At 39.7% G+C, this 10,815-nt stretch overlaps 1 pseudogene; it reads right to left on the reverse strand.

The window, feature by feature from the left end:
* Positions 1-7,512: 7,512 nt before the first annotated feature.
* On the reverse strand, positions 7,513-8,566 carry LOC133051008 (NADH dehydrogenase (ubiquinone) complex I, assembly factor 6-like; annotated as a pseudogene).
* Positions 8,567-10,815: the final 2,249 nt, after the last annotated feature.

Genomic DNA, 10,815 nt, shown 5'->3' on the forward strand with positions numbered 1-10,815 from the left:
ATCTCAGTCTTGGTGAAGGCCAATAGAGAAGAAGCCTTAGATATCTTTGAATTTGACTAAGGGAGAACAGAATAGATTTTTCACTATCTAGTTGAGGAAGTGGAAAGGAGACCTGAAAGTAGAAATGGGTCACCCACGTATATGAGGTTTAAAAAGAAAATGGAATTAAAAAAAGAAGAGAATAGAATGTATTTTCAGCTTCCTGTGTCCATATTTTATACCTAGCAATCTTGAAGAGAACTTTTTTTTTTTTAACCTTCAGTTGGTGTTTCAGTATGAGAAGCCAATAACAAAAGCAATAAATCCCATCCTCATTCCATTCTGAAGTCCTGGTTTCCTTTAGCTTATTAACATGGCTTAGGAAACCCAGTAAAATATGTAAGGTTATTGATGGTGATGGTGTAGCCAAGACCAGTATATAGTTTAGCAATAATACATGTGTATATCGTTCAGCATGAATTAATAGTTGTATACATATACTTAATTTGTGTATTCAAGTGTACTTCAAGTTCCTCTAGATATACTGATGGCCAATATTAAGAAAGATTAAAAAAATTATCAAATTCACACATTTTCTCCATAACACATGGTTAATTATACAGCTGAGGGATCAAAGTCCTATGCTATGAAAGTATGTTTGCTTTTTACACCAGGGAGCCAAGTTCAGCAGCACTTGAGGAATTTAAACAGAAACTGTTTACTAGTCAGAGGCCTGGTAAAGGACATAATTAGATAAATGCCTAGGGAATAGAAAGACAAGCAAGGGCACAGTCCCATCAACTTTTGCTAATAGTTCTTTTTCCTTAGTGCCTTCTACATGGGTTCCATCTTTCCTCTGTAAATTGGTCAGTTTTCGTTGCAAGTCAGAGAATTTACTCTGGTTAGTTTGAAGAGAGAGAGATTTATTAAGGCAGTTCAGGTAACGCACACATTTTCTGCAGGAGCCATCAGACCAGGTCTGAATGTAACACATTCTTAAACAATAAACTGCTGCAGGATGGTTATTACCGGGAGTACACTGCTGCCACCCTCCACCGATTGCACTTGGTGCCATGTGTCAGACACCTTCTGAAGAATCAGATAGTACCACTCCACATTTGCCAGAAGATCAGTTTCCCCACATGTGGCCACTGGTTCATGTTGCCACCTTCTATGCTTTACTTCTGGAGTCTTCTATGGGTGTATCTGCTTGGCACAACCAAGGTCTGATGCTTGTACTGTAGCTGCAAGTGAGACTGGAAGGAGCAGTATTTCTACTGTGGCAGGGATAGATCCATAATATGAGAACCAACTTAAATCCTGAGAATGTTTACAAGATATCAGGCAGCTACAAATGATAAAGTTCGAAAGGCTATGACTAGAGAAACTTAGTGAGGACACATTTATTTCAGGATGAGCTAGAAATTAAAATTAGGTGGCACATTAACAGGATGTGCTGACTAAAAGTTGGAGGGTAAGATCTTTTTTGACTCTTGATATGTAGGATTTGGACAAATTGTAATTTCTAAGTTGCAAACATCCAAAATACCTAGGGATAAACCTAGCATGAAATATGCATAACCTATGAATAAAGTGACAAAATGTGCTGAGAGGCATAAAAGAAGACAAAGAATGGGAAGACATCTTTTCTTGGCTAGAAACAATCACTAATATTAAGAATTCCATAATCTCAAAGTCAATCAAATGGTGACTGTTGCTGTTCAGTCACTAAGTCATGTCCTACTCTTTATAACCCCAGGGACTGCAGCACACCAGGCTTCCCTGTCTTTCACTATCTCCTGGAGTTTGCTCAAATTTATGTCCATTGAGTCGGTGACACTATGTAACCATCTCATCCTCTGTCGCCCACTTCTCCTCCTACCCTCAATCTTTTCCAGCATCAGGGTCTTTCCCAATGAGTTGGCTCTTCACATCAGGTGGCCAAAAGTATTGGAGCTACAGCTTCAGCATTAGTCCTTCCAATGAATATTCAGGATTGATTTTCTTTAGCATTGACTGCTTTGACCTCTTGTAGTCCAAGAAACTCTCACATCTGTACCTGACTACTGGAAAAACTAACTTTGACTATACAGACCTTTGCTGGCAAAGTGATGTCTCTGCTTTTTAATATGCTGTCTAGGTTGGTCATAGCTTTCCTTCCAAGGAGCAAGTGTCTTTGAATTTCATGGCTGCAGTCATGGTCCAGAGTGATTTTGGAGCCCAGTAAAATAAAATCTGTCATTGTTTCCACTTTTTCCCCTTCTATTTGCCATGAAGTGATGGGACTGGATGCCATGATCTTAATTTTTTGAATGTTGAATTTCAAACCAGCTTTTTCACTCTCCTCTTTCATCCTTATCAAGAGGCTCTTTAGTTCCTCTTCACTTTCTGCCATTAGAATGATATCTGCATATCTGAGGTTGTTGATATTTCTCCTGGCAATCTTGATTCCAGCATGTGATTCATCCAGCCCAGCGTTTCTCAAGATGTACTCTGCATATAAGTTAAATAAGCAGGATGACAAGCAGGCTGACAGTCTTTTCATACCATTCACGGATCACAGCCTTGCCATGGCTAAGGGATTTGGATAACTCAATGAAGCTATGAGCCATGTCATGCAGGGCCACCCAAGATGGACAGGTCATAGTGGAGGGTTCTGACAAAATGTGGTCCACTGGAGGAGGGAATGGCAATCCACTCTATATTCTTGCTGGGAGAACCCCATGAATAGTATGTAATGTGTGAATGGTAACCTTAGTCGTAATTTCAAATGGGATTTTTTTTTTAAGAGAACTTGGCTAAATGATTCTAAAGATTTCTTACCTAAAGATAATATTGATCATAGTATCTCCAACAATATTGTGAAAAACATAATAGTCAATAAGTGTAACAGCTAATAAAATTCTGAAAAATAAAACTGATGAAGGGTAATTTTCTCTAGTATCAAGGCATTAGTAAGTAAAGCAATGTGATTTTGCTAGGACAGGAACAGACAGAGGATGAGATAAAACAATAAGTCTAGAAGGACACTCAAGTTAGAGGAGGAATAAAATATATGATAAAGATGACGATATCAAAAGATGGATTCTTTAATGAATAATGTTAAGAAAACTTGTCATTCAGAAATGAAAAAGAACTCACTATAGTAACATAAAATCCAAATAAATTAAAGATTTAATGTAAAAGCTAAAGCATTGAATTAAAAGACAAAAACCAAGTGTGGCCAGTATTACACTCTTGTGGTAGAGAAAGCCTTTTACCATCACATACACACACAGACACATAGACACACACACACACATGCACACACTCTCCCTCATATATACTCAAAAAAAATTAAGATATTTAAGTATAAAAAAACTTTTTAAATCGATTACAGCTAAAGAAGCCATGAAAAACAACAGGAAAAATATAAAACAAATTGGGATAACTATTTGAAACAAATGTTTGAGAACATATCTGAAAATAAAACCAGGTGACAATACATTCTTGTGTTTATGGAAAACAGTTTTCAATCTTTTCACGCACATGCAACATATATGGACTGACAATCTGTGTCTCTTCCATAATTTAGTCCATTTATAGAATTGTCACTGGCTGCATGTTTTATAGAAACTAGTGAAGCTATGCTGAAAATTTGTTAGAGTTGGTTAATTCATCTGGCAAATTTTTAAAGTTCAAGGAATATAGTTGTTTTTTAAAAAAGAGTTTGTTGTCTGGTGTATTAAATTAAGTTTTCTATATTGACTATGTTTCCCCTGAACAAAAAACAAATGTTTAGATAAAGTTGCATTTCCATAAAAAGTAATGGAAAGTCTGCTAGTATTATGCAGACTCTTCTGACTTCTTTTGCTTCACTGGATCTGAGGAAGAGAAGGCAGGATTTTTAAAGGGGGGATTGTGTTCCCTTCAGATTGTTATTCTAAATCTGACTTGATGGCAGAACCCAAAGTACATCATCTCCCAGAGAAAGCTAGCTGCTTGCCAGACTGCTCTGTTACAATTGAACTGTAAATGGCTCACATCAGCACATTCTGTCAACTTTATATAAACCCCACTTTATGTAACGTGATTATAGATCCCCTGAACACTGCTCTGTACCTGCAGCTTGCAAACTGATTCTCTTGATATTTTCTATCAGCTATGATGACCAGGAAAAGCAGCATGGGCTGGTGTTGAGAACATTGACAGCCTGGAAAATCCCATGGACGGAGGAGCCTGGTGGGCTGCAGTCCATGGGGTCACGAAGACTCAGACACGACTGAGCGACTTCACTTTCACTTTTCACTTTCATGCTTTCATGCTTTGGAGAAGGAAATGGCAACCCACTCCAGTGTTCTTGCCTGGAGACTTCCAGGGATGGCGGAGCCTGGTGGGCTGCCGTGTACGGGGTCACACAGAGTTGGACACGACTGAAGTGACTTAGCAGCAGCAGCAGATGCCTGCTTCGTTTCATTTTTTTCTAGAAGTCTGTTACCCCATGTTCAAAAGGGAGTAGGTAACTGAGTCCTTTCTTCCATTTACTCCTAAACTTTACTCCTTGATCCCTGTATCTATCACACCCAGAGATGTTTTGGGGCTAGCTTACATTGACCATAGGCCATGAGCACTTCATATGAAGAGTGAGTAACCCATGTGGTCAACATGCCTGTCTGCATAATGTGATTTATCCAGGAAAGCTTCACTCTCCATGGCTCTTTGATGATATGATCCACTCTTGTCCCTGACAAGGCTGACTTGATGGCATGAAGAGCTCTTGGGAGTTTCAGTTCAGATCAACAAACATTTATTGAGCCTCTGTTGTGTGCAGGCCCTGAGTGAGACATTGGGGATGCCAAGACATATAATGCACGATGCCCCTTTTGTGGAGGTAACAGTGGGAAGACAGAGAAAAACCTGAGTTTCAATGTAGTATGATTAGTGCTAAGACTGCTGAATGCTGCATAAAGGGGGGGGGGGGGGGGGGGTACTTAGTTTAACCTGGAAAGTTAATCCAGGAAAGGTTTCTTGCGGAAATGATGCCTGAGCTGAGTCTTGAATATTGAAAAGAATTGTATAGGTAGGAAGGGAAATTCATACAAAAAGTACAGCCTGAAAAACATAAAAAAGATGTGAAACAGCATGGGCACATAGGCAGGGAAACTCCCAGAATTCAGAATTCCTGGAAGGAAAATTTTCAGATGTGGGTGGGAGATGAGGATGAAGAAGGAAACAGATGTCAAACTGAGAGGGAACTGGATGATGTATAATAAAGCCCAACAATAAAGCCTTTATTCTATAGGAAGTGCTGAGTCTTTTATTCCTTGCTTTCTCTCACACTCACCCACATTTATTCCTTCAGCAAATCTTCTTGATCAGATATGCCAAATTTGACTACCATCACCATCCTAGTGCAAGCTACCAAGGATCACAGCAATAGGTCCATAGTTATAGTGGAAATAAGTCTTCCATTTCAGCTCCTCTAAAGTCTACCCTTTTCACAGAAGCGAGAGTGGTCCTTCTAAAATATAAATCCGATAATGGCATTCCCCAGTAAGTGCTCAAACCTCCCACGGCTCCTTCACATCTAGAATAAAATCTATATTCTTACCAAGGCCTGGAAGGCAAGTCTTTACTTGAATTGGCCTGTGCTCTGCTCCCCACTTTGCCTTCATCTTCCTTCCACACCGGGTTCCAACCTCATAGGCCGCCTTGATGTGCTGGAACATGCAAACACCTCTGTGACTCAGCCTTTTGCACTCATTAATCGCTCTGCCTGGAGTACGCGTGCTAATCACTGTCGATCTGTCTCACGGCTGACCCTTTCCCCTCACTCCCTTCTGCTGAGAAATGACCCTCCTGACTACCCTTTCTAAAATATCCCCACCTCCATCACTCTCTCTTTCCCGCTACATATGTCACTGTGGAGTTGTCTTCTTATTGTCTGTCTCACTCACTCACACTGTGAGTGAGAATACTGTATTCCCAGTGCAGGAGCATGAATTGATGAATGAATTCAGAACCATTCAACACTTGGGAGTGAAAGGGTCATTTGCGTATTTCAGACAAGCCACTCTGGCTGCACCATGAAGAATGTAGGTAAGTGGATATATTCGGCGTGGGGAGGGGGGTAGACAGGAATTCGAGAGACCAGTTTGGAAGTTCCTGTGTTAGTCTAGGTGAGCAGTATAAAGGACTGAAGTAAGGCAGTGGTATTTGGCATGAAGAAAGAGGAGATAGATTTGAGAAGTGTTTTGGAAATAAAAATTGGCCAAACATGATCAAATTACATCTGGGTCTCTCTTCAGATTCTTGGCTACAAAGGGGATGCTAAAGGATGCTGGAACTGGCAGTGGTCCAGAATGAAAGGGAGCAGGATGATGTTGCCTGAGTGCCTTCTGAGACCAGTGCTTTTCCATTTCAGCATTTCCCTGGATTAAAACTGCTAAGGCATTCATGTGTCCCTTGTGTAGCACATAGGCATTGTCTTGCTGTATATCCCTATGACTACAATGAGTTGGATGTATTTTTGGCACCAGATAGATGTTCAATAATAGTTTTAATGATAGTTTCTACAGCAATTGGGTTTACCCTGGAGGCTGCCCATCTCTCTAATGACTAGGGCCAAGCCAACTTATTTTATAAGATCTGGCAAAATTACAGTGTGAACTGGTAATGCCGTGGGCTGTTATACAAATTATACCAGGTCTGTCTCTGAGGAACTTATCCAAGCCTCTGGAGACTTCAAGAATACTAACTTCAAAGGAAGTACGTGTTATTATAAATACTACAAACCAGTTATCTAGCAAAACAAGAAGCAGACCCACAGTGCCTCACTTGTAGAAGTGTTTGATCTACTTGAAATTTCTGAAAATAAATTTGAGCTGTTGAAATTGACATTTTTCAATTAGAAATTGTGGTAGAGTGTCACAATTTTTTTTTTCAAAATGGTTTGGGAAAGTTCTTTTTAGCTTGGGAAAATTTATTATTTTAGCCAAGGAAAGAATTGTGTGGCCTCAAATCTATAAACTTTCTATCCAAGAGAGATTATGAAATTATTTTGGATGATTGAGACAGAGGTCGTTCCAAAGAAAAGGTTTATCACATGGGTGATTTAAAACACTACTAAAATTGCCTTTCTAAGCAATGACCTAGAAATCTGACAATGTGATAATGAATTCTCAAACAAATAAAACAAACAAACACAAAAATCACACTGGAACATTTCACAATTGGCAGGACAAAAACTGGCAACAGCTGACTTCTGGAAAAATGAATTGAATCTTATAGCATTAAAATGAGTTTGCGGACTATAACATGAAGTCAACACTTCTGTGAGAATTTTGGAATGCTCAATTTCCCACAATCTCATCATTTTTCTGCCTGACAATTGTAATTATTCTTCACCAACTTGACAGTCAAACCTGCTTCCTGTAGTGATAATATACCTGCTACCATCCTGACCATATTAGAGAAATGACTTTTTCTTTGATAGGTTTGTTCATTTTGAGCCTAACTTTCTATGTTATTCTAACCACTCTCTTACATTATTCATTAACTAATTGCCATCCATATCCCGTTTTTTGCTTTTTTAAAATATCTTTTTCTCCATGAGTGAATATACAAAGATAATGGAAGTAAAATATTCTTCTGCTGTAAAGATGGGTGGAATAGATCAAAATCTACTTGTCGGATTTTCTTTAAATAGTCCTCCAGAGCAACCGTCTGCGCAAAAGCAGGAAATGCTTTCACAGGAACACTTTCGTGAAAGGACCTAGCATGCTTTAGGTGCAAGTGTGCCTGGCTGGCAATATCATACACCACATCTCTCACATTTTCATTTTGGCTCTTTTGTAGAAAATCCTCTTGTGAAACACCATGCAGCATACAAATACCCATGGGAAGGAACAGCTTTCTTCTGTTACCATGACAGGGTGTTGCTCTCAAGCAAGTGACAATGCCTTGTGTTTTTCCAATGTGATTTGTGGCATGATCTGTATGAAGATCCTTTATACCCAATATTTCTAGTGTTAGATAAAGAAGAGAGCTCTGAGTGTTTTTAGCATAATTTCCTAGTTCCTGAATGTTATGATATACTTTGTCATCCAAATTCTTTCCTCTTTCATCAGTGATTTTCACAAGCCATCTTTTAGTCAGATTATGTTTTCTGACAGCCTTCCATAGTTCAGTGGCCACACGCTGATGTGGTGGACTGTCACAGTATAAATCATTCACAGTTTTTTTTTTTCTCCTCCAAAACTGCATTTGCATCAGTCCAATTGTTTTCTCAGAGACAGAGTCCTTAACTAGCCTGAGCCAATTCCACATTGAAGGCTCTCAGTGCAAAAGCAGAGCTTCTGGATTCGGCAGGGAGAAGCAGGGAGCATAAACAGCCTTCATAATCTTGTTTCCGCAGTGACTCCAAGCAGTAGTGGCCAGTGCCTGAGGTGTCAGGTCTGCTGGCCATGGCCACACTCCGCCTGGAGAGCTGCCAGATGCGTGCCCACAGGCCCAGGGGCGGCCAGCGGCAGGACAGGTCAGGGATGCCAAGCTGTAGCGGTCCCCACGTCAAGCCTAGCGTAGAGACCGCCAGGACACCCACTGCCATCCGTATTTCTGACAGTAGTTTGCAACTTCGGAAAAAAAAAAAGAGATATAAGCTTGTCTCCCTGATTATAAAGAAAAGACTACTTCATTTATGCCACATATTAAAGCTAATTAATTACTGAAGAGAGTTACCACATACTACTTCAGAAAACATTGGACATTATTGTATGCTTCCAAAACATCTAAGGTCAAGAAGTAATCATGGATTTAATGAATAAGACATTGTAAAAGAATCTAATTCTGAACAGCTTGAGAATATATGGATGGGACACTAAGGCCAGGTCATATGCTTTAAAAAAGAACAATAATAGTTAGAATAATTATAAAGCAAAAGTGCTTGATAGTTATAAAAGTTATTGATTTGAAATCCATTTACTTAATTATTAATTCGATAAGTTTTTACTTCTGAGAAGGTGACATTTGAGTAAGACTTAAAGAAGGTGGTGGAGTGAACTTTGCAGAGATATAACCCAAGGAAACAGTTTTCTAAACAGGAGGAATTGCCAGTGCAAAGCCCTTGAGGAAAGACCACACCTCGAGTATCGGAGGAGGGGCAAGGAAGAGCATACATGCTGCGGGCTGGAGCAGAGCAATGCACTAGGGGCAGGGGGGATGAGGTATAGGGTGACAGGATGCATACAGGCCAATGTGGGAATTCTGATTTAAGTTTTAAAGATTCAGTCTGTCTAGTATATTGAGAATAGGTTGTAGGGGGCATATGAGAAATTAAGGAGACTCTTTCAGTTCAATTCAGTTCAGTTTAGTCACTCAGTCATGTCCGACCCTTTGTGACCCCATGGACTGCTGCATGCCAGGCCTTCTTGTCCATCGCCAACTCCCGGAGTTTACTCAAACTCATGTCCATTGAGTCAGTGATGCCATCCAACCATCTCATCCACTGTCGTCCCTTCTCCTCCCACCTTCACTCTTTCCCAGCATCAGGGTCTTTTCCAATGAGTCAGCTCCTCACATCAGGTGGCCAAAGTATTGGAGTTTCAGCTTCAACATCAGTCCTTCCAATGAATATTCAGCACAGATTTCCTTTAAACAGGAGACTCTTTAAGGGGATAATATAGGATGGTACTTTTGACAGGTGGCAGCAGTGAAAGTGGTGACCAGTGATCAGATTCTGGATGTATTTTAAAAGTATAAATTCTTTACCTCTGTTGGGTAGATTGGCGACATGAGAGAAAAATGCAAGGACAACCCTTGGAGTTTTAGTGAGCAACTGGAAGGAAAGAGTTGTCCTTTCTGTTAGATTTTTAGGAACGCTGTAAAAGATTACCACAAACTGGATGACTTCAAATGACAGAAATGTATTCTGTCACAGTTCTGGAGACTGTAAGTTCAAAATGTTAGTGCTGGTGAGCCTGCACTGCCTCTGAAGGTTCTAGGGGAGAGTCCAGTTCTGTGTCTCCCCCAGCTCTGGTGTCTGTTGGCTTTCATTGACACTCCGCGGCTGTACTGTCCCAATCTCTGGTTCTGTGGTCACACTGACTCCTGCTCTCTGCCTCTTGAGGTGCTTGTCTTAGGCCCACCATAGGGTAATTCAGGATGATTCCACCACAAATCCTTACTGAAAGTCTCCTTTACTAAATAAGGTAATGTTCACAGGGTCTAAGGATTTTGGGGGGCTCATTATTCAACCCACTACACCATTCATTAAAATGAAGGAGATGGTGAGAAAAGCAAATGAGGTGAGATGGAGGGATGTATATAATTTTAATTTTTGCTGAGAGGGCACCTGGTGGCTGCCAGAGTTGTTGACTCAAATAATTAGTTATTATTATTAAAGATATTCATTATATTGGTCATGTAAAAGAAAAGATTATAAAATCCCTATAAAAATCCAACATTCTGCCCCAATGTAGCTATTAGCTTCATTCTTCATTTAACATTTTAACTCAAGTTGTTAAAACAAGTGAGTTGTTCACGTTTGAATTTTATTTCCTCTCCCTTCCACCAATCTGTGTTTTATTTAAAAAAAAAAAAACAAAACCATTTATTAACTATTTGGTGTCTAGAATGTGCAATTCACCATGCTAGGCAATTCAGATTTGCAAAGATAATTAAGAAATAATTTCTTTCACTAAAGAACACACAGATAATAATTTGGCTCAGACTAGTCTTTCCAATACACACACATTCTGTCCTAATGTGATTTAGTATGCATATAGCTTATTTACAGTAGGTATTTGCCGTGTGAGAACATAGGTGGCTGGCTTTCCTTTGGTAATTAAGATTTACAGG

Source organism: Dama dama, chromosome 33, assembly GCF_033118175.1.
Source record: "Dama dama isolate Ldn47 chromosome 33, ASM3311817v1, whole genome shotgun sequence".
Taxonomy (NCBI): domain Eukaryota; kingdom Metazoa; phylum Chordata; class Mammalia; order Artiodactyla; family Cervidae; genus Dama; species Dama dama.